Source organism: Oryzias latipes, chromosome 8, assembly GCF_053564925.1.
Source record: "Oryzias latipes strain Hd-rR chromosome 8, Olatipes_Hd-rR_3.1".
NCBI classification, from domain to species: Eukaryota; Metazoa; Chordata; class Actinopteri; order Beloniformes; family Adrianichthyidae; genus Oryzias; species Oryzias latipes.
In genome coordinates, this window is record NC_136244.1 from 19,942,853 (window position 1) to 19,962,409 (window position 19,557).

General features: G+C 38.2%; 1 long non-coding RNA gene across 19 annotated transcripts; it reads right to left on the minus strand.

The window, feature by feature from the left end:
* Positions 1–4,305: 4,305 nt before the first annotated feature.
* LOC110014357 (uncharacterized) lies at positions 4,306–16,967 on the minus strand. Of its 19 annotated transcripts, none has more exons than XR_013657785.1 (17): positions 16,270–16,961; positions 15,537–16,193; positions 15,116–15,215; positions 14,491–14,597; positions 14,278–14,349; positions 12,255–12,431; positions 12,091–12,178; positions 11,479–11,975; positions 11,314–11,396; positions 11,104–11,188; positions 10,910–11,026; positions 10,674–10,828; positions 8,563–10,599; positions 8,402–8,490; positions 7,167–7,304; positions 6,618–6,747; positions 4,306–4,983 (listed from the first exon to the last, which is right to left on the minus strand). It is a non-coding gene; the product is annotated as an uncharacterized LOC110014357 (long non-coding RNA). The 19 variants fall into 19 exon arrangements; XR_013657787.1 differs by having other exon boundaries at positions 14,491–14,613; XR_013657794.1 differs by having other exon boundaries at positions 11,479–11,806; positions 11,948–11,975; positions 14,491–16,193; positions 16,270–16,967.
* Between the last annotated feature and the right edge of the window lie 2,590 nt (positions 16,968–19,557).

Here is a 19,557-nt window from a genome sequence, read left to right on the forward strand (position 1 = left end):
AAACTACCGTACATCATAAAAAACGACGAGGAAAACTGAACCTGCATCCTCCTCCACCTTAAGGAGCCAAGGCTTTCTTTGTCTTTGCCATGCTTTAGATTTGTCATAGTCACCAGCCACTGCAGGGTTTGACTATGGGAAGTTAGGAGAATTCAAATAAACCTGAAAATACGAATGCTTTCCAAAACAACATGAGCTGAGAGTATGTTGGTCATTGTTTTCCAGAGCCACAAAAAAAAACAAGTATCATTATTTTCCGAGCCCTTTGGGACATTTTGGATTCCTCTATCTTACTGTATTAAAGCCAAAGAAAATGTGCTCCTGAAGAAAAAAATCAGACCCCTGATTTATTTCACCACGATGAGTAGATTGTCATTGCAACGTGGTGATGGCAGATGATTCATCCTTTGTGATTTCAATTAGTCTTTCTGGTGTCTCAGAAGGGAATGAAGCATCACATATATCATTCAATTTTAAGTTTATTCCAATTTATATATGCAGTTGTGTTTGATAGATTTCCCAGAGCTAAAACATTTTTGCTTAAAGTGCTACACATGTCTCCAGTGCTTCTGTCATTGCTCGGAAGGTACCAGATTTACTAAACATATGGATTAAACAAAACCAATGCAAAAATTATTGAAATTTACTCATGTTTTAAATTTTCAACAGGGCACAAAAAAAGTTTCAGAAAACAAAAACAAACAAAAAAAAACGTTCTGCCCAATATTTCTCGATTTAAAAAGGCATTCTAAAAGACATAACCATGTGCTCATGGCACTTCAACAAGCTTAAAACAAATAGCTTGGTTGAACAGTGTCCTGTTTGGGCAAATTTGCATGTCATTGGGGGAAAAAAAGTATTTGTCAATTTTTTCAAAATTTTCATCAACCTAATTGCACAACTTGTTGTTGTTTGCTCGTGAAATGTGTTGATTTGAGCATAATTAAGATATGAGGACAAATTTAAACAATTCTAAAAATTGCTTTCATCTCATTCTGTCATTTTAGCAACATTTTATCTGCATTAGTTCCACCAATAGTGCTTTGACAGCAGATTTGATAAATAAGTTTTTGGTGCCAGATTTTTTTGTCAATGAGGTCATTCAGCTGCAAGCAGTTTGTGACCTAGATATTTTTATAGTGTTTTTTTTCTGGATGCAACATTTTTACATAAAAACTCCTTTTAAAAAAAGAAAATTTCTTTTTTATAAAACATCTGGAATGGTGAAATATAAAAAAGTCACTTTTTGTTTTTATAAAGTATTTATGATCTGGCCAAAAAAAATCGATTTTGTTCTTAAGCAGAAGTCCCACAAAGACACAAATGTACTATATGCTCTCTTCCAGACCTGCATGTTGTGGTGTAAACTGCATGATGGCTCTGTTGTGTAACAGCTTCCAGGATCTGAGTCAAATAGAGGCTGTGCATATGTTTTTGCCTGGCTGACTGATATGTGCAAGCCTGTGTGTGGGTGGGTGGATGCACTTGATCTGATAAAGTACAGTCAGTCTGCTCACGCTCTGATTATCTGCACGGTATTTTCTATAAAGGCTTTTGGAATGCAAACAAACAGTCGGTTGACCCCGATCCTCCTCACCGTACATTAGGTTGTGTGCTGACACAGGAACAAAGTGGCGCAACAGAAGGACAGGATTTTGAAGTGTAGTTACGACAGGAAATGAATGAGTCTGTCGAATTTCTGTTATCATGCTTAAAATAGCGAGAAGTTATGCAATGTGTAGTCAGAAATAATGGTCTCCCAAAAAACTTTTCAGAAAAACACTGTCAAAGCCAAGATTACTTGGGGCTCCTCGAACATTCAGCCGTGTGCTTGGTGAAATCCATACAAGGGTTTAATAGCATAAGACAGCACTGGTATTCCCAAATAAGAAGCATCTGGAATGAGTTTAAGCCCAGAGGGGCACGATTCTCAGCAGATGGTACTCACAAAACAAGCAGGTCTGATTAGAGCCAGAGAGACAGGCCCCTCATTTACTTTAAGTCCTCATGCATGCTCATCAGGTGGCCAGTTTCTGCAAAACATATTGAAAGGCGATGAGTTTTGGCTGTAAAAAGCTGACGATGATGTGTCTGGACCTTCGATTTTTGATCAAATTTACCCATTTTCAGCAGGTTGCAGTTTTCAACTAAGATCAACACGGAGGCAACCAATTTAGAATGAAAAAAATAATAATTTTAAGCAGATGGCGTTGTATAAACAGCACAGCTGAAGCTCAGAAACGTCTTCCATCAAGCTTGCCAGCAAGATTTAGACTTAACTTGCCCTTGCCTATTCCAGTCAAGATACTTTGCAGAGGAAGGTGGGTGCACACAGTTTTTATTCTGCTCAAATACAGCTTTTTTTTTTTTTTTTGTATAATCAGCCCACACAATTTAAAAACATACAGCTGGCCCACCTTGGCCACAGCTCACTGTCTGTGTGGGAGCTGATGAGAGTGTTGGCAGCTTCCCTGGTGGTCCCGGAGAATCAGTGACGACATCCACAAGGCTTTACGCTGACTTAAATAGTTGGATGTGGGATTTTGGCGGTGTGGAGCAATTACATCTGTGGTTGGGTGCGCAGCAGACTGTCACCTTTGATTTGGGAGCAACTGCCCTGCACTGACGTCACCGGTCCTCCTAGGCGGTGACAGCGGGGGGAATTTAGGGAATGATGCATGACCCCAAAAACATGTGCAATACTGAAAGGTGATTTCATTTCAGTAAACATGGAAAGATTTTTAAAAAATCCATGGCACCTTTTGACTTGACTCACTTGTTTAGATTTGTGTTTCAGATCTGGGCTCTCAAATATTTCATTTGACACTTTTCCTGTAAATTTTTCTCCCTGGCTCATGGAAAAACTAGCATAATCCAGTAGACTGTACTGCTCGGTGGTAAAATGCAGAAAACCCCACATTCATTTGAATTGATTTGCTTTCACATTCAACCCGGTCTCATCCTAAAATGTGTAGTAGCTACATTTGTCCACATGGAAATGCGTGAGAGTTTTACAAAAACGCCCCCTAAACTGTGAGGGGGATACGTTTCATTTTTCTATTCATTTTCTACGAGCCTTCTCAGGATCACGTGACTTTGGAGGTTTGGCCTGCCGTGAGCAAAAAACATGGCGGATGCACGTTCATTTTTCGGTGGAATATCCCATAAAACAAGATATTTTGAGGACTAATTTTTATTTTGACAACATTTCTAGTGAGAAATATACCATTTTCTTTTAAAATATGCTTTCATTTTGGACATACAGTTTGTAGTTTGCTTGTTTCGTTCAACTTTTTCTCCCAAAGGCTCTGTTACGTTGGAGAAACACGTTAACTTTCATTCATATCTGCAGACGTGCGCGTGGGTCACGTGACTAATATGATTCTCTTTTTTTCCGCAGAAAATGCCATAAAATAAGAGTGATTGTGGACTAATTTATTTTTGAAAACATTTCTAGCAGTATATATCCCCTTTATTTTCATAATATCCATTCATTGCAGACATGCAGTTCGTAGTTTGTTTGTTAAGTTCAACTTTTCCTCAAAGGATCTGAACGCGTCTGATCTTTTCCATAAATATATGCAGCCTGACGTGGGTCACGTGACCTGAGTTTCTCTTTTTTTATATAGAAGATCTCGTAAAAAGGTACGTTGCTATTTATTAATTAGTTTTATTTACATTTCTACGGACCCGTGTATAGGTTTCATGCTGTGTAGTTGCGACTTTGAAGGACATTTAATATACCGGAAGAATGTTGTTCAGGAACGGACTGGAGAATTCTCTAAATTTACTTAGCGATTTATTTTATTCAATATTCTTTTACATGTTAAAGTATTCACACTACAAGTCTAAATACTGTGTACAATGTCTGATCTTTCCCATCATATCTGTGGGCTGACGTGGGGTCATGTGACGCGAGTTTCTTTTTTTTCCCGTGGAAAAAAAATCTCGTCTGAGGTTTAATATTTACGTTTAATAACATTTCTAGGGACCGATGTACTCTGTCGTAACGTCCATGCAAGCGTATTTTTTCAACATCAACTAGTTGAGTTAAGAAATACACTGTAAATAATAAAAAAAGACGTTTGGCTCTAAACTGGTTTTGTGATTGCTCCCAGTCCCACGTTTATCGGGAAGATTAAGTTTTAAAATTAAGCCCAGCGACAAACAGGTGTTTATTTTTATTTTTTACAGAAATTAATGTTTCCATTACTAATGCAAACTTTTTGTTTTGCAGGTACTTAAAGAAACAAAACATCAAATGTTTTTCAGAGCTAAGGTACCTTGTCGCATGACAGATTGCAGTTGTTTTTTATTCAAACTTTATTGACTGTAACAATTCAAAACAACAATTCCAAAAAGCAACAAGAAAGAAACAAACCAGGGGATTATTATGAAATTTTTCACAAAAACATTGAAACTGACGCACAGATTGAATGTTTTAAATGCTTTCTTATTGTCAGAGTTTCTTATTGTGTTCATGTTTTGTTTGAACTCATTGATAAAGTTAGAAAAATGGGGGGTATGATTTATAACTTTGTATTTATGAATGTGCCATATGAATAAAAATAAAAAAAGGTTAATGATGTAGAATTGTTCTTTTTTATGGGATGGACAGTGGGTGAGGCACGACAGATTACAGTAAAACAGTCAGACTGCTACCACAATAGCGTTGAACTTCTGTTGAGAACAATTCATTCATAAATCTGTCTATATATTAGAATATCAGCATCTGGATCATTTACGTCCATTTTAACATAAAAGGGGCTAAAAAGAACTAACATCAACAAACAACAACTACTAATAAATATTATAGGAAATAAGGAAACTAAGTATAAAAAAGTAAAACAGAATAAATGTACATAGTATATTATTTATTATTGTAAATAAAAAAAATAAACATGTCTGACTAAGAGTGGGAGTTGAGGGCGGGGTTTTTTTTGTCTCTTTTTTGGAATCCAGCGTAGAGGCCATGACCCCCCCCTGCAAGAAAAGTAGAGAAGGTTCAATCAAACAGTGATAGACAATGGGCTACAGTTTGTTCACTCAGTGCTTACAGGACGACTGTTTTTAATTTGATTAGTGTCAATTATCCTTTGTAGGAAATATTAGTACTATTCAAATATTCATGAATAATTACAATATTACATTGATTTTTAACGCATAGCACAAAAGCATCAAATAATCAATATCTAACAACTTGTAGAACATGAATAATAAAACTTGGACATGCATCCATCATCTACCCCTTTTGTCCTTTTATTGACAAAATTAGAAAAGATTTATATAATTTTAAATAAACAAAAAAACAAATTAGGCTGATTATTATTTGGACTTATTTATTTGCGACCAAGCAAAAAAACTGATGGAAATTCATGTTGAAGAGGCACGTTGCTGGATTGTCCGCACGTATTTTAACCATAACCCCGGCTTCTTTACTTGCAAATAGGCACTTCAAAATAAATAAATGAATTCATTAATAATATATACAACATAAAACATGACGAGCACTCCATTCACTCCATCTGGGTTTCATAAATAAAATAAAAACGTTTACCACTCAAAACAATCATCAGAACTCTAACACAGTAAATATGCCAAACAAATTAATAAAAAAGCATTTATATACATTAGAGTTCTACTTTAAAATAGTAATAATGTAAAATAAAAACTGCTCCTTTTTTCTTTAAATGTCCTTATTGCATATTAATCTTTTCCTCCAATCACACGGCTGCATTCTGAAAGATGAAAAGTGTAAACTTGTTTAAGAGATGTTTAAGAGGACTACTGTAAACTAAGATAAATGTGTTAGTTAAAATAAAGTAATAATGCATAGTTATTTTATAATAAAAGACTAAAAAAGGCAAATTAATAATACAAAATCCAAATCTTTACAAATTCTGCAAGTATTTTGTCGTATTACTTTTTACTGGTGGAAATGCAAAGAAAAGCGACAACTTAGAAGAACTGGTTTGAACATGAATTATTGCACAAAGACGGAAAGGTGGGCGTGTCTCCAGGAAAGAGATCCTCATGACAACCAACATGATTTTTGATACGGAGGCTGATGCTTCAAGGAGAAAAGAAACGTCAACAGCCAGTGCTGATCAGAACACAATCCAATATTCTCATCATTTGAATAAATCCTGAAATGTTCATCTGCTGGTGTTTGTCTGCATTTCTTGATGAAGTTTTGCTGCAAAATAAACCCATTAACCATCACTGTTCTGTCTGTGATGGAATAAACGCCAGGGCTACTATGGGAAGATATACGGTAGTCAACATTTTCTTGGAAAGGAATCCTTTTTTATTTAAATAATATTTTATAGAATCTTTTAATAGTGTGTAAAATGTTTTTAACTACAAAGCATTTTAATTGCATGTTATATGTTTTATATCAACTGTAATGCCCATTAAAAAGAAAAGCATAAGTAAACTTGAACTGAATTATTTCTTTCTTATTAAAGATTTGAGGAAAAGTGTAAAAATAACCACCAGATGAATAATTCTGTAGTTTCACATTTCTTTTGAGAAACATTTGTTGATGATAAAAAAACACAGGAATTTCTTAAAAAACATATCATTTTTGCTAACTGTGCAGAAAAATAAGATTGTACCAGGATAGTAAAATGTCAGAAGTTGGCACACTGGTGGACGGCTGTGGGGCTGAAGTGGTGGGAGGATGGATGTCTGAAACGGTTGATGGTTGGACGGCTGAAGCACTGGAGGGCTGCTGGTTTTTCCAACCTTAATGGATGAAAATGATAAAATGATTAGTGTGGTTGTTTTGGTGAGACATGACCAGATCTGCTGACGGTTCACAAATGAAAGTTTCTAATCAAACTAGAGTTTATGCAGATTGAAGATGTCGTGTCATCAAGCTTCCATGAATAATGAGGAACAACAACAGACTGAGGTGAATGTAAAATTATTATTACCAGTATACCTGATACAAGGCCTTCATCCAGTCAAAGCACGTTTCTGCTTGATCAGGGAACTTAGGGCAACTTAGGGGGCACAACATGTGTGTGGTAAGAGACGGGACTTTTTGGCAGGTTTGGCAGCAATTTTTGTATCGTCATCGTCAAAATTTAAATTATCATATAACACTGTGAACAGATCGACAATTGGTTAATGACTCTGAGTCACAGATGGTAAATACATACCAATACAGACACTTCATCACATGTGAGGCGTTCTCTTTTGGCCTGAAATCTTTGTAGCCCGCCTTACATTTGGATGTTTTGGCGGCCACAGCGATCACAGTTGATGCAAGAAGTTGTCGAGCCTCGTGGCAGAGTCAGCTGAAAATAGGAAAAGCAGAATTTTTATGTCTCCAGTTCCCCATTCTGATAAGATTTGGGGAAAATATTGCCATATTAATGACAATTAATGGTTGTTAGTTTTACAATTAAATTAAGGTAGCAATTGAAGTCTAACAGTTTTGTAAGAATGTGCAGGTTATTATTTCTGAATTTTAAAAAGAAAAGTTATAAAAAAAGGTCATGAAGACTTGGTTTTGAGCTGAAGATGTCTTTCCTCTTGTCCAAAATGATTTCTGGAATAAAACTGGTAAAAAAGCAGTTTGACTGGATCAGAGAAAAGGTTTGAGCGAGTGTGACGTCACCCATTTACTTCCAGATCCATCATAACAAATTCAATTCTGTCGTCGTTTCTCTGTGATACAGACGTCACCACGTTGGAGCCAGTTGACAGTGATTGATCTGAGTCAACATTTCTATGGCAACTACTGTCGCCAATCAGGAGTAAGCTTGTTGAAAGTCCACACTGCTTCCACTGAAAGTGAGCTTGGTGGAATTTGTCAAACAAACATTCAAGGTGGCACATGCTATTACTGAGCCATCTATTGGTCAGTCTATAATTTGAATAACTTGTGATAAAGAAACAGTTTTGTAAAACAAATAACTGGAATTAGCAAAAACATGTTGAAAAGGGTATCACAACAAGAATGGTTAATCTGACCCATAGAATGACTAACTAACAGCTGTTGTTTCTCTTTAGAAGTCTATAGGATTTTGGCTCCTTGGAGCCAGCGGGTACTTCCTGTTTGGAACGTGAGGGGGAGGAGTCAGTCAGTCCAGGTCTCTGAGACAAAGACTGTTTTAAAATATTTACAAAACCAAGTCCAGATGATCGTTGTTACAACGTTTTTTGTGTAAATTTGGAGAAAAACCCTAAATAGGTCAATCATAACACTTTAATATATCAGTAAATTACTGTTCCTTTTTTTGCCGGGAAACCGGCGGTGGCACGAGCGCTGCCATAATTATTAGCTAATGTAACCCCGATTCTCACAAAGCCTCCCTTCCTCTGCTCCACCACAATAACTATACAGTCGAAACAAATAATTAATACATTTTTCTATGACGATCATAGTAACCTGCAGTCGTGTTACGTTCAGTCTCTCGATGGAGGCCGTATTTTTCAGCACCGCTCTTCCGTCACAGTGATAACAACAGCGGCATTCATCTGTCAGATGAAAATACATTCAGATGACCATAAAGTATTTTCATTACTGCCTCTTGTGTTTACATTTCTTACCTTTGAGACTTCTTTAGCTCGTGCAGAGATGCAGAACGCGCGACAACCAGATTACCTTTATTGACGCCCAACACCCCCCGACCGGCGCGCGGATACGTGGGGGTGGGGTGGCTTAATGTGCACGGCGCGCACGCATGCGTATTTGCACAAAAATTTTCACATGGCCTCTTTGACATATAAACCTAACATTTCTATCATTTGTGTCTAAATTACGAGCATTAAATAACACAACTTGATGTGTGTCTGTCATAAAATATTCCATGTTGGGTCTAAATCAGATAAGCATTGTTCATCACATCAAATATTTACATATTTACTGTATTATACTGTTTTCATATATTTATTACTTTTATCATCTAAATTGTCCTAAGATTTATGAAAAAATGAAAATCACACACTGAAAAATAGGGTTTGCTTTATCAGTTTATTCTGCATAATGGAATGTTTGGCTCAAAACTGAGCTCTTTGGCATCAACTCAACCATTGGTTTGGAGGAAGAGAATTGCTACCTATGACCCCAAGAACAGCTTAACCACTGTCAAACATGGAGGTGGAAGCATTATGCTTTGTGGCTATTTTTCTGCACAGAGCTACGTCACCACGTTGATGGAGCCATTAATGGAAAATCCTGAGTGAGAACTTCCTACCCTCCTTAAGCCAGGACCCTTCAAATCAGTCATGGATGGGTCTTCCAACAGGTTAGTGACCTAGAACCTACAGCCAAGGCAACCAAGGAATGGCTGAAGAACAATCATATCAAGGTCATTGAGAGGCCCAGCCCATGTCAATCCTATGGAGAGATCTCACAGTCGCCAAGCAACAACCACCAAATATTCTTGATGTAGAAGGGTCAAAAGAAGGGCAAATACATTTATATAAATTCTTTCAACTTGATTTCTTTCTAGGTTTGCAATTCTGCACAACAAACAAAGGACAAAAACTTTTTTTCCTCCAAATAAAGGGAAAAACCTTGAAACTTCATGTGAGTTCTTGGCAACTGCCATTTCCCAAATCCTGCTCATACTGGACCCACATCTCCATGTCTTGGATATAAGTAATTAACTTGCCAATAAAAAAGACTTATTAAAGGTCACTGAGGTGAACTTTGTAGACAAGTGCGGAAACTGTATAGTGTAAGGCTGATCGGCAAATAAAAGACCATGAAAGTCATCTTGGACTATAGTAGGCATAGAGGAGGGTTCACAGCTTCCCTTTCCTGGGCATCCCCATCTCAGCTGATCTAACTTGGTTTCCTAACATTCAGGACGTTATCAACAAGGCACATCAGCACGTCTGAAGCTGCTGGCAACCTACCGCTCAGCCAGTCCAACTGTATCATGGTCTGGCTCTCAGATCAAACTGAAGAAGAGCAGCAGAAGCTTCAGTGCTGAAGATACTGGAGCAGATCATCGGCTACCCCCTTCCCTACCTGTCATCCTGTCTGAGTAAAGGGACGTGTCAAGGACAGCACCCTTCCTGCAGCTAACATACTGATACACATATCACTCCACACTTCTAATATTCTTAATTTCTCATGTCATTTACCCCTAATTTAAGATAACTCATTGTCATTTTGCTACATTTTACTTCAGTCTTGCTACAATTAAAATGTAGTCTGTACCCTGACAAAGGATTTGGAGATGCATAGCACATTTATTATATGAGTTTAATAGGTCAGTGTTTCATTCTAAGGTGTTGGACATACAAATCAAAGGCCAAACGTTTGAGATAAAATGAGAAGTGTCTTCAGCACAGGTGTGAGCACTGAAATGTTTAGCTAGTGTTGTAGAAACTTGAACGGAGGTAAAAAACAATGTAATTGTTGAAATTTAGGTTGAAAAACCCTTCATTGGTGCAGTTCAGAAAAAAATCTCTCATTTCAATTAAAAGTCATTTATTGGTACAAAGTTGAAATGAGGTTTTCCTTTATATAAGCCTTTTTTTAGGGGTGGAGCTGGGGCTTGAACTGCAGAAAGTCTCCTCCTCAGCAGACAATTAGTCCCTCATGTTCTCTCTCCATCAATGACTCTGTGCTGCCTGAGAATGAAATGAAGAGGAAAACACATAAATGCCACAAGCCCTGGACATCCATGCAGATCACAAAGAGAAACCTCCTGGCTGTGTGGGGCAGAACCATCCAAAAGCTGGGAGGAGAGCTCTTCAACCACACTTCAAGGACCTGCAGTGCTGCTGGACTTCACCAACCACAGTCTGGTCAGCAGCATGACATCATAGAGCCTTTAGTTCTTTACCATGGCACCATAACCTGCAATCCATCACATCATGCTTGATCAGTTATGCAACAACTTTAGAAAGTGTAACCCTTGTGCTATCCTAGGCACTTTACCATTGGGAGTTGGGTCATCTAGACCCACTAGACAGTGCTCTGAACCTTTTTTCTTCAATAATTTGTGATCTTCACTGGTGTCCATGGATTACATGAAATCTTTCCACCTTTATCCACCTTTGTCATGGTAGGGAGAACACGTCAATGTAAGGGTGGGGTCACAAGATAGCACAAAGGTTACAAAAGATTTTTACCATAGGTTGATGACAGCTGATTCTTGTTTTCCTGATGCTCAGACAAAGCCCTTCAGTGTTTTTCTCTGGGTCATTTTGATTGGTCCTTGTGGGAAGAGATTAATGTATTAATAATACTGAAGAAATCAAGAGATATTCCACATCAACAGCATGAGAGTAACATGAAAGAAACAAGCCAACATTTATCTACAACATTACCACAGTCTTTACCTGGAGGTATCATTCTGGTCACGTCTGCTCCAGCTTTTCTGACTTCCGCTTGTTCCAGCCACCGGCCTGAACGGCGAGGATGTCTGTGCAGAATGAAAGGATCAAAATGTATTAAACTGAGAAAACAAACTACACAAAAAGGATGCATCTTCAATGAGTATTTACCAGTTTTTGACACATATGTACTCGGAACATGTGTCTGCTGAAGAGAGGAAGCTGTTCAGTTGGTTCAGTCCCTTTCCCTGATGTTGTCCCTTCTTGATTTCATCCTCGGATCCTCATCATTTCAACCAAAATGTATGTTTGCAAACTTTTGAAACATAAGGGGTTAGAAAAAAACTCCAACAGGAATGAGGGCAGAGGCCCTAAGGGAGACCCAGGACACGCTGGGGAGACTACGTCTCTCAGCTGGCCCCGGGGTCCCCCAAGAGGAGCTGGAGGAGAGGGAAGTGTGGGCATCTTTGCTTAGACTGCTGCCCTCACAACCTGGTTCCTGATGAATGGAAGAAGATGGATGCATGGATGGAACGTGTTCAGGCCTTTCAGCAAAACTCCACGATGGCAGACTGCGATCCTTCCTCATTTACTTTGCCAGAAGACTTTTTGGAGGACTCTGGTGCTGCCACAAACTTACCTGCTCCACATCTCCCATCTCCAGGATTCTATCAAAACAAATAAATGTCGTATATTAACATGATGATATGACACAAAATACAATAAAACATATATGCAGGCGTGTTCCTTTTCTTGAGGAAGAAGACATGAAAATAACTTTACATTTTCTATTTCCCCATGAATGCAGTTCACAAAGGAGGTCACCACAGTGTTTTTGGTCAAAAACGCATCTTCCAAATAACCACTGAGCCTAAAAGAACAGAAAAGTTTACATAAGAAAAACATTTATACCATCAAAAATGTAGGTGGAAAAGAATTTTACACACCCCAGTTGGCTCTCAAAACAGTACATTTAGCAAGTTCCATCCACTGCTACAGCCAACATGGAGGGAGAGCATGCAGGACCCTGAAACAGATGAACCTGACAGCCTCTCCATCTCAAAGTTAGCAGAAGATCAGTCCAGGAACTATTTGTACATGTTGTCTCCAAATAACTGACCAGTCTGAGAGAGGAAAGGGAAAAAAACATGAGGTTCTTTTATGTATATACATACATACAAGAATCAGGAATCAGACATTCTGTTGGAGTGGGACTTTAAGTCCCACTCCAACAGAATTTTTAGCTATTATAAAATCGTTCCCAGTGTTTTTTTTGACTACGATCATTTTGTTTTTTTAAGACATTTTTCTGCAGCACAGCAGCTCATAAGAATTTCACCTCAGAGCTGTGGTGCAGATGTTTGCCTCTGCTAATTTCCCATAAACCATTTGTTGATTCTCTCTCCCGCTAGCTTATAGCACCTCACAAGCCCTAGCCGACATTAGCATAGCAAAAAAAAAAAAAATCAATGAGCAACATTGGAGCTATCCATGTGTACACTTTTGAGCCAGATACCAGCTCAGACAAGGGAACTCAGGACATTAATGGATCTACTGGTTTTTGTCTGCAAGTGGATGCATCAGAATTGGAGCGGAGTAGAGACTTTGGCCCATTCATGGCAGTTAGAGCGTCACAACTATAAGCTTTTTGAGACAGTTTCATCTTCTCCTGATCCATTGAGATTTGAATAAATACTCAGAAAAAGTTTTAATCTTATATTATTGTGTATGTGTTTATATTTTTGTTAATGTTCTCAATAAAGAGAAAAATGTTTGATCTTAAAAACATGACTTCCATTGGAGCGGCTCTTTAACTTTGTTGACAACGCTAGGATAAATAAATGTGGTCAGCCAAATCAGCCATAATTGTTTAGACCAGGGGTTTGCAGCCTGAGGCTCCACAGCCACAAGTGGCTCCTTGACCCCTCCTCTGTGGTTCTCCGACAAAAAATAAAAATGTTTTTAATTCAAACAAATATCCTATTTTTCAGACGACACAGCGCATCACGCAAAACAAAACAGTCAGATAAGTCAAACTTTACTCAACTTGGTGATCTACTCAACAGTTGAAGCAAAGTATTACTATGCCAGGCTCCTGACTACAGTACCCATAATGCTTCAATAATCTATCAAGCGGTGATGCACAATATTTTAAGAAATTCCAGCATTTATGACGAATTTTTTTAAACCTGACAACGTACCCTAAAAAAATCAATTTGAGGTCAACACGCACAATTTAGAGGGCCTATACCATGCTAGCCATTTAGAATAAACTATTTCCTCGATCTCTGAGGCTCCGCCTTTCTCTTCTTGTGGGTGTCGCCTATTTCATGACAACCTAGAGTCGGCGTCGGCAGCGTTTCTGCGTTTCTTCCATCCAAACTTTTGCAAAGATGGATGTGAATATTGTGCAATGAAAGCATTTTGCTGATCACCACTAGCTCCATTGAGAAAGTGGGCGTGTCTGTTAGCCTGGAGGCGGTTTTAGCTGCACAGGCTCTTCCTAGAAGAGGCTGCTCCTCACTTATGATGACGTCACAATGTGAGGACCCTCTTATTGTGAATTGGGAGGGGCTGGTGCTCAGAGGGTTTCAGAGGAATGCTGAGAGATGCGTGAATGGATCAAAATACCGCTGTGGATTAGTTTTTGTGAGGAATTAACATTATAATACACTTTAAAATTTTAAAACGTTGATGTTGCATGATATAGGCCCTTAAAGAAATACTGGCTGAGATGTACTAACAACATAAAATCTACAATGTGTAAAAAAAAAAAGCCTTTGTAAACCCCAGTAGTTATCCAGTTTCCAAAATAACATAAATGCAAATGAGTGTTTGATTTTCTAAAGGCTGAAGAGACACCTTGTGTGTCCTACTGAGTTCTGGACAGTGAGACATTTGAAAGGCTCTTAGCTGTTTAAAGGGCTGCAGACCCCCGTTTCTGGCTAAATGACCCAAAAGGAAACTTACCTCTGCGGAGACCACGTGACGTTTCCGCCCCCGTCCTCTATACAGAAGAGGCCTTCACCGTGATCCTGCGGCCTTTTAAATTTAAGATGGAAAAACGCCTCGTCATTCAACGTTAATCCTAAACAGCCAACACGTTTTTACTAAAAACCCATCCCTGGTTTCCCAAATCTAAACATTACATTTCTACAGAGAAAAGTTCAAAGCATCGCCCACCTTCCAGCTGTCCAAGAAGTTCTTCAGCCGCGCGCCTTCCTGCGGGTTCATCCGGGGGTTTCCGGGGGAGTGGGGTGGGGGTGCCCGTATGACGCTGCGTTCACTGGCTTTTCGAAATGCGCACTTCATGTCAATTGGGGCAAATTGAAGGCTTAAAAGCCTGTTTACTTTAGATAATATATCCTATTTAATATATCCTATTTAAAACATTATTGAGAATTACTACAGGAAACAGTGATGAAACCTTTTTTAACAGATAAATTAGAGCACTTCATTGTAATACTATAATATATGAGATACGTCAAAAAATTGACAGTTAAAGAAAAAAGAATATAATAGATCCTAATATTTTATAAACTCCATCAAAATAATTTTTTCATCTCATTTATCATAATATTTATAGTTTTTTTTATCACACACCATTAGACTCGTAGTGTAAATAAATTAAAATGCAGAAAAATCAATTTAAAGAACTCTTTGGTCCGTCCCTGAACTCAACATTTTTCCGGTTTGTTTGTCACATGTCAATCAAAGCCTGATCGCCGCAACAGCAACACGGAACGAGAAAACCTATACACGGGTCCCTAGAAATGTAAATAAAACAAATTAGTAAATCGCAACGTACCTTTTTACGAGATTTTCCACAGGAAAAAAAGAGAAAGGCACGTCACGTGACCCACGTCAGCCCGCATATATGAATGGAAAAGATCAGACGCTTTCAGATCCTTTGAGGAAAAGTTGAACGTAACAAACAAACAACTTCATGTCTGCAATATTACGAAAATAAAGGGGATATATACTGCTAGAAATGTTTTCAAAAATAAATTAGTCCACAATCACTCTTATTTTATGGCATTTTCTGCGGAAAAAAAGAGAATCATATTAGTCACGTGACCCACGCGCACGTCTGCAGATATGAATGAAAGTTAACGTGTTTCTCCAACGTAACAGAGCCTTTGGGAGAAAAAGTTGAACGAAACAAGCAAACTACAAACTGTATGTCCAAAATGAAAGCATATTTTAAAAGAAAATGGTATATTTCTCACTAGAAATGTTGTCAAAATAAAAATTAGTCCTCAAAATATCTTGTTTTATGGGATATTCCACCGAAAAATGAACGTGCATCCGCCATGTTTTTTGCTCACGGCAGGCCAAACCTCCAAAGTCACGTGATCCTGAGAAGGCTCGTAGAAAATGAATAGAAAAATGAAACGTATCCCCCTCACAGTTTAGGGGGCGTTTTTGTAAAACTCTCACGCATTTCCATGTGGACAAATGTAGCTACTACACATTTTAGGATGAGACTGGGTTGTCACATTAGACTAGATTGTGCCCAGAAACGTTATGCAGCTGCAATAACTACTTACTTAGGACAATTTTGCCAAAAAACAAGCAATGACCAGAAAAAACTCACAGATTAACCATTTCCCACATCTTCTAACTGTTGCTGATAAGCCATTTTACCACACTGCATTTACTTTAGCCATTGATTTTTTCTGGGATTGAAACTATAGCAGAACCACACCAATAGTCACTTGGAATTTTAAGCCTGAACCACATGCACCCATATTGGGGTTAATGGATGCTGCAGGTTTTTGGGTCATCTGGAATTTTCAATCCAGACAACATGCCTACGTCTCACCTACTTCACCTCCCTTCCGTGTTGATCAAGTGTTTGCTATGACTTCTTGCTGGCAGCATGCCTGTAGAAAAAATTGAACATTTTTACTCTACGTGCTCACGGTGTGGTCTATGACTTGAATATTTTGTGGGGCTCACCTCTGTGCTCCATACAGGTTTGTTTATTTTCACCCGCAGATAGCCCGTATCCACTTGTGAGGGCAGTTGTGACTGAGACTTTAACCAAAACCCTCACTTTTCAGGCGCACCAGAGTTCTCTGGCTTGGTCTACATCAGGTGAGCTCTCACACCTGCCAACCAAAGCATACCTTCAAAGAAACAAAGCTATTGTTCTTTGACAATGTTAACCTTCCTTCAGCCTCCTTCAGAGTTACAAAGGAACAAACAGGTCGCATGTTCCTTTTCCGTATTTCGGCCACCAACCCACAATCAAAATACGTTGTTGCGTGCAGAGTTCATGCCTCTTCCGATTTGTTGTCAGGTTAAGACTGCCAGATGAAACAAAAACAAGCGACAGCAGAGTGGCTGGACAGAATAACATTTTAACAGCTGTTGAAAAAAAAACCACACAACTTGAAAATGCCAACAGCCCGTCACCCAGCCTCAGGCATCCACCTCCTGATGTGACTTATTTAGAGGCCCGGGGGCATGAGAGAGTTGCTGACACTGCACGCTTTTCTTCATGCTCACACAGTGTACCCACAGGCTGAGAAACCACAAAGCCTGTCTTTAGATTTTTGTCTCACCCTTTCTCTCCTGTGGGACGACGTCTTTAGTTCATTCCCACAGTCTGCATATGAGGGTCCGGTTCGGAAGAGGACTCGCTGCACCTCCCACCCTGTGATGCTGGGCCACTTTTGTGCCGCTCGAACAGTAACACACCACAGGAATGTTTTTTTCATTTTTTTTTACAAAGACAAGCAGGACACATTGTCTCATATGAAAAATGTGCAGTTTCTCGCACCCCTTTCTTCTGCTTCACCAAATCAGCTGCTCAGCCGTCTAATTAAGTCAAAATGTGGAAGGGGGCATGAGATTTGCCACGTGAGGAAACTGGAAACCCTCCAAAAAGAGTGACTGGAAACCTCGAAGAACCCTGATATATGAAACACTGATGTTAAACCAAAGATAATTTGTGAAAAGAGAGGAGGAAATCTGCAAACAAAATTCCACTAATGACACAAAGCGTTATATTACAGGAATCCACAGGGACTTGAGTTAGAAACATAAGTCTGCTCCAACGAGGTTTTAGAGGTGAGAAGCTTTTGTTGACCTTGGATTGAACTAAGATTTTTAGCAGCAGCGATGACTCACATTCTCCCTGTTTCACCGCTGGTGACCCTGGATACAGTCGTCTTTGTTAGTTAGCGGCCATCAAAGGCTTTAGAGACAAAGCTGTGGAAACATGTCTATAAGAGTGAACACTTGACCCTTGGTTGCCCCGTTCATAGAGGGCTTTGGCAGGAAATTAACTGAAACTTATTCCACAATAAGTTCTCAGTCAGCCTTCGAATCCAAGGATATTAGCCCGTGTAGCAAGAAAAGAGAAGAATGGGTTGCTCAATCTAAACTAAGAACTAGGGTGGTGGTCCTGGGGATTCAATTAATACTGACTTTGGGTGGCATGGTGGCCTTTTTTGAGGATTTTTGATGCTGCTAGTGGGTTTTTTTAAGTTTCTGAAAAGGGCAGCGAGAACAAGAAATGAATAACAAGTGGACCAAACAGCTGTAGTCAAAATGTCATCTTTAATGTCACTCCAGCAGTTGTTGTGTGTAGGACTGTACATCAGATCAGCAGAAGGAACAAACCTTTTGATTTTACTGCAGTTTTTGATATGTTTTTATTAGTTTGTGTTTTCTAAAAAATAACAATTCAAACAAATGTTTTTTTTTTTGTAAGAGTGAGTGAATTTTTTTATACATTTTCCAAAATTTGTATGCAAACTACTGCATGTCTTGCAAAGATCTAAAACCTTGATTTTTAGACATTCAAGATATTTTACCAGGTTCTAAGTTGTTGGAAATTATCTTTACACCTTTCCAAGCTTTTTTCCAAATGAGTGTTTTCTCATTAGTGGATCTAGAAATAAGGGTGTTATTATTGAGATGAGTCAATATCGTTTTACTTCTTACTCTTGACAATAGAAAAATTGATTTAAATTTCAAATTGCACTGTCATTTTTTGATTAAATTTAAAGAATGTTTTTTGAAGTTCGAAAATAGTTCACAAGCTAGACTGGCATTGATTATCATTATGTGGAAACAAAAAAATTAGGTCCATGTCCCAAGAATAAGTGCTACTTTCAGATTACATGGGGATTTTTGAAGATAGACCAACTAGACCTAAGACTGTATTCAGATTTTGCGCACATTTTTGTTCTGAAATGAGTGATTTTCACCTTTTACAATAGTTTTTTGTCACTGTAATAAAAATGGACTGTAATTATGTTCATAAACACTCAAAAAATACAATGCCTTTGCTTAAAACCAGCAAAAACATACTTATTGAGCTGTATAACCTATTGTTTTGAGTAATTTAAGTCTCCTAAGTTTGATATGTCATTGTATGAATGTATAACTGATGATTGTGTTGTTTTTGTGTATTATTCTTATTTGATTGCTAGAAATAAACCACTTCAAATCAAAAAATCAAAAATCAAATACATTTTTATTTAACAGTTTATTGTTATTGTAAAAATTCTTGAGGAGCAAAACAATACTTGCTGCATGAACAAATAATTTTACTTCTTTGTAGAGATTTTCTTAAAATTAGTGTACTTTTCCTATTCTTAGGATTTCTCCTTATACGGTTCATTCCAGCACAAATATTTCAGGATTTTTCCCTCCTCTCAGAGAGGGTTTAAGCATTTGTTTACAGCTAAAGGATTGCAGTGCAGCTTCTGAATTCTACTTTCCCTGTGAGGTATTGCCACGCAGAAAGCAGCAAATTGCACTGGCGTCTTTTTAAGTGCTCTTTAAACACTACCAGACTAGTCTGGAACACTTAGACTACCTATAAAAAACATTTAACAAACTGCCAACAAAAAAAAGGAAAGAAAATCCCAACGTGCTAAGTATAATTTCCATAACTTAAGGAGAATACCCACAGAGGTGATGAATAATGGGTAACGTTCACTGGCAGTCCTGTAATTACTGTAAAAGCATGTGTACAAAGAAACATTCCAATCCAGAAACCCTGTTATTATTAGTGCTAAATCAAGCAAACATTGACTCAAGACAGTTTTTTTTTGCACTATTGCGGATTTGTTTGTGAGCTTAAGGACACTAAAACTCAATTTCCCTAAGGAGTGAAAAGGCTTTTAAAATGCAGCTGAAGGTTGGATGAGAGACCTCATTTAGATGATTATTTCTACCCCAGGAGTTAAAATCCCTTAAGCATTTAACAAATGATGTTAGCAGTTTAGG